Here is a 6,000-nt window from a genome sequence, read left to right as displayed (position 1 = left end):
CCATGAGGGCGATGTAGAACAACAGTAGTACGACGATTAGACATGAATAATAAAACAAAACAAAAAAAAGCCCTTCATTAAGTCTACATTGTTATGTCTACCTCTAGGTACCGTCACCATCCGTGTCCAAAGACAGCAGCCTTGCATATGACTGACACGGCTAGGCACGAAACTACCCATAATCCAATGTCACATGACATGGGACACAGGTAAAATCGCAGAAGAGCATGAAAACAAACTACATCAACAGTGTTGCCATCCCACAGGGGCCGCAACCTAATGAATTAAAACTTTATCTTATCTCCTCTTGGCTGGTAACCCTATGTGTTACACATACATCAAATAAATGGAAATATAGCTGTTAAAAATATCTCAGGACAAATGATCTCAAGGACAAAAGATCTCAGGACAAAATATCTCAAGGACAAAAGATCTCAGGACAAAGTATATCAGGAAAAAAGATGTCATGGTTACACATTCGTTTTACTATCAACTAAAAAGCGGTTTGAACACTCCTACCCCCTCCACCCCATCCCTAAGCAATACTGCGATGTACGATAAAATAACTAACCTAAAACCTATATCGACATGTGTGTTATGTTATGAGAATAGACCTATATAATCTAAAAATACCGAAACGGCTTAATTGTGCTTTATCCGCATAAAGTAACACAACCCAATTTTATGATTAAAAAATAATATATAAAAGATTCCATTGTTGAAATCAAACGGTGTTTTACAGGAGGGGAAGGGATAACTTTTTAGCGTTCCTCTGCTGATAAAAATATAGGGAAGTAAAATCTAGCAGATGATAATACTTGACACTTACTGACGTATATATTGGCCTCCATCCTACTCATCTTAAACTCAGCAGACTTTATTATTACAAATCATCTGTACTTGCCTCAAACACAACCTCCCCCCTCCCTTCCCCCAATCTCACTCTCATCAGTTTTTATGATTTATTTTGTTTGTAACAAACTCAGACATGGTTTATTTGAGGGAAAAGGGAGCGAGGAGGCTATATTTTTTTAACTGATCTATACTTATCTTTATAAAACAGACTGTACGTTGTTGCGTTTTAATATTTATTCTAGGACATGGGTTCCCAAGGGATCGCGAAGGGCTTTCTGGGGGGGGGGGGTCGCCAACGTGTACACTAAACACTAGCAATGACAAAATAAACATAACTATTTAGAAGAATATATGAAATCCTGTTTTAATAATATCAATGAAAAATGAATAAAGAAGAAAGAATTCGAACAGTGTAAAGTTTTTCTGAGTCATGAGTATAGCATAACTAAAACGTCATTTTGAGACAAGTAAATCGGAACACACCAAAAAAGATATTCAGTTTTACGTCGGCACGAAGCTAGCTGCAAACATTAGACAATTGATCGAACAAGAAGTTTTCACCAAAGAAACAGACATACACATACACACATACACATAATGGACACAATTGAAAAACTATGTTTTTCCAACTCAAGGAGGTGTAAACGTCGAGATTTGTTACAAAGCAATTTCGAATTTTTACACAATTATAATACTTTGTCTATATTTCGTAAACGAGGAAATAAAAAAAATTAAAATAATCACAATAAAAAATATCAATCACCATCACTAAAATAACGACAATCACAATCACGATGACAATCGCGATGACAATCACGATCACGATCACGTTTACGATCACGATCACGATCACGATCACGATCACGATCACGATCACGATCACGATCACGATCACGATCACGATCACGATCACGATCACAATCACAATCACAATCACAATCACAATCACAATCGCAATCACAATCACAATCACAATCACAATCGTAAGCGTAAGCGTAAGCGTAAGCGTAGGCGTAAGCGTAAGCGTAAGCGTAAGCGTAAGCGTAAGCAAACGCACAATTATAATCACAACCATAATTGCAAGCACAATCAACGGCACAATACAATCATCGTCTCAAGGACAAGCATAAGCATATTCAATGCATATGAGCAACGATGTTGGCTTATGACCGAGTTTCTTAATTCCAAAACATGATATATAGATATTTATGTAGGCCAATGTTAAAGGGCTGATAAGAAAGAGAAGGAAGTTTAAACGAAAAAAATATTTTGTTTTAACAAAAAAAAGAGTGTTGTCCTGTAAACTTTTTAAGGGACTGGTTGAATGAGAGTGCAATATGCATGTTTATTGACTTAAGAATTTGTTTGCTAAGCATAAGCAATTAGTTTTACATTTTTTGTACAGTTCCTGTAAAAGGTCATAAACTGAAAATAAAACGTGAAGTAAAATTACAGAACAAAATTTTAATTTAAAAATGAATGAGCGATCACTTTTAGATTATTTTCTTAACTGCGACATAATTCAGAAATGCAAATATGAATCAGCTTAATTGCTTTTTTACACCGTTTCGCTTTCCCCACCCCGCCCTCATCTAGCTGCGCCCCTGACTAAGCAGCATCGTGTTATCACAATGTATTCACAATGTATTATTAGAACAAAAGTTGGATTTTAAAAAAATAATATCTAGAAATCATTTTGTAAAAGACGTAATGAATCAGTAGCGTAGCGAGGGGGGGGGGGACATATGTCCCCGGGCGCGGACCTTAGGGGGCGCCAAAATGGGTTGAAAAAATAAATTGAAAGGTTGAGTGGGGGTGGAAAGCGAAAGTTTGAGGGGGGAGGGGGGTGGGGTGCAAATCGAAATCTTGAGGGAGGGGTGCAAATCGAAAGTTTGAGGGAGGGGGTACAAATCGAAATCTTGATGGAGGGGGGGGGGGTGCAAATCGAAAGTTTGAGAGGGTGGGTGCAAATCGAAATCTTGAGGGGGGTGCACATCGAAAAGTTTGTCCCCGGGCGCCGGGAAGGGTCGCTACGCGCCTGTAATGAATACAATTTCGTTAATCTAAACGATAAAAAGTGGCATATGCTATTGATAGTGGAAACGAAGTAGAGTGGAGTAGAGTGGAGTAGAGTGGATCTGATCATCTGAAATAAAAAAAAATTAAAATATGTTTTTTTCCCCAGACATGAGTGGCACTACACTCATAAGTTTGTTATTTCCATAATAAAATTGCCTTGCCGTCAATACGATAGTGGTAGTCTAGCCTGTGGTTCCCTAGAGCACCCATGCCTGATACATGGGCAGTAGCCGAGGTGTTTTGTGTGTTCCCTTATAAAATGGCACAACTCTCTCACGAATATCTGTCCAGATTTCCCTTTTCCCATTCCCCCAGTTGCAACGAGAACCGCCGCTCAACATGTCCACGCCCAGAGAGAGCCCTCCCCACATACGACCACATCTACATCCTAGAGCTATAAAAGCAAAGATAAGTTGGCTATACCAGTAACGGAAGAAAGAAAGAATTGACATACAAACTAGCGTCTTATTTTATAGATAAACACATTCGTATTTAACATCCTATACATAAGATCGAAGCAGCCATTATATTTAAGGTACTCAATTTTACTAGAATGATTGATAGGCAAAAAATCCACACCGTCTATAGTCGCAACGATTATAAATGGTTAAAATAATACTACATAAACGTGAATGACGCATTAAAAATGGTGCCCGGTCATAAACCCCCTGGACAAAAACCCCCTGGACAACCCCCCCCCCGACATAAGCCCCCTGGACATAAAAGCCCCGCGATATGTAACCCCCTGGACCCCCCCCCCCCCCTCGAGATATTAACCCCCTGGACAAAAACCTCCAATTGAGGTTTAAATTAGGAAAAACCAAAGATGATGACAAAATAAACATTATTAAAAAAAGTGTTTTATTATAACTTTAAAAAAAAATAGATTGTGAGCGAGAGCTAGCAAATTATCTATAATGGTGGGCTCATTATTTTTTTTTTACAAAAATGAAATTCCAGCGCTGCTATCAATCGTTTTCTGTTTTGGTAAACAGTGATCTAAATTAACCTGTGTACAATCAAAATCTTGGAGCGATTGATCCTTTTTAATAAAGTCGATGAATTTCAAAATATTTGGGTGACAACATCGACTGGAAACTTATGTGCCAGCCTTCAACTGAGTTGTTTGTTTTTGGCATTTGGTGTTCTGCATATGGTGTGCATGTTCCACATATCAAGTAGAAACATAAGTTGTCTTCGACCTCGACGTTGTAGTATAACAATATAGTAGTCCTCGAAAAAGTCTGCAATTGGCATTGCTTCTTGGGGTAAAATGTCTGATAATTTATCAATGTGTTCAGTTGGCACTTGAGAGCAAATTCAACTTGGTAACGTTGTTGAAGGCCAGTCTTATATTTTTCTGTATATGTTTTGGCTAAGATGGAAAAAAGCATCTTTTTACCTCACACTCTGCAAATACACTTTTAAATTTTTTTATCACAGCCATTTCAAAGTCAATCATAAGAGAAAATGGTTGCAGGTTTGTATTCAAGACCGTTAGTTGCTGTAAGAGTGCCGTGTATGTTTCCTGTGTTTGGTTTTGAAGTAAAACATAAACTCATGGAACAGTCAGTCCATGGACCAATGCATAGACTGTGTACATTTGTGAATTTCGTTTTTCTTGGTTCTCATCATCGTTATTATTTTCTTCTGTAAACCTCGATCTCGGGGTTTATATCGCGGGGGTATTTGTCCAGGGGGTTCATGCCGCGGGGGTTAATGTCCAAGGGGGTTTATGTCCATGGGGTTTATGTCCAGGGTTTTTTTGACCGGGAGGCATTAAAAATACTCCTACATTACATATAATCATTACTAAAATTGGGCATTGTTTCAAAATACTACACTGGGACATTTACAATTTGTTCGAATTTATTTTTTTTCTTATTGACGTCAACAGCTGAAGCTCTGTTAAACTGCTAGTCCCCGGAAGCCAATTCAGACACGCCCTGGTAGTGTACGTACACTGATAACACAAGTAGCCATCTGGATATTTCAAGATAAAGCAGCGAAGAGCGAGACAAGGAAGTTTATAAGAAGCTATCACGGTTAATTATATTAACAAACTTCGTTCAGCCGTCTCTATGTGGTGGTGGATGTAGGTGAGGGCAAACCCCCGTACGAAGCAAGTCTATCCCCATCCCCAAAACAAGATAGAAATTATACTTGAACCATTTTTATAACCATTTTATTCGCCCCCCCCCCCCCCACTTTTCAACTATAGATATACAAAAAATTATTCAGAATATATAGACTTATCGAGTTTTCGCTCCCACCAAGTAAAAAGTAGTTTGCGCCCCCCCCCCCCCCATTTCCCAAAAAAATTTGAAAGAGAACAAATGAAACATTTCAGAAAGATAGTCTACATTAATTAGGTTTAATTCTATTGTTTTACAATTTAAAGAGCTCAAGCCTTTGGAATTATTTTTGCCATGGTTGGCACATAAAAGTAAGCATTAAAAAGCAAAAAGAAGTTGAAAACAATTTTGGTTTTCATGGAAATCTGAAAAAACCTCCCACATTTTGATATAGCTGATACTTTTAAAAATCCTATGGCTTTTTTGTTTATTTATGCACTTTAAATGGCATATATTTCAGTATATTATACAAAAACTTAGCGAAGGGGGGAGGGGGTGCGGACCGCACCGGGTGACACCATTTAGGGGGGGGGTGACACCAAAGCAAAAAATAGCAAAATATATAGAGAAACAAACATATATATATATCGAGGCAAACAATTACAGCTCCGTTAAACTTCTTATCTCCGGAGGCCTAAGCAGACAAACTCTTGGCGTATACGTACACTGATCCATCTGGACACTTGAAGATAAATGAGTGGACAGCGAGAAAAGGAAGTTGAAAGAAACTTGCACGTCTCGTTTATAAAAACAAAAACAGTCGTTATCGTTTGTCCGTGAAATCATTTGTCCTTGAGATCATTTGTCCTGAGATCAATTGTCCATGAGATATTTTGTCTGAGATATTTTGTCTAAGATCATTTGTCCTAAGATCATTTGTCCTGTCACCATATATATATATATATATATATATATATATATATATATATAT

The sequence above is a fragment of the Physella acuta genome, unplaced genomic scaffold, assembly GCF_028476545.2.
Source record: "Physella acuta isolate Inbredline_101_S28 unplaced genomic scaffold, ASM2847654v3 ptg000412l, whole genome shotgun sequence".
NCBI lineage: Eukaryota > Metazoa > Mollusca > Gastropoda > Physidae > Physella > Physella acuta.
Note: the sequence above shows the minus strand (reverse complement) of the source record.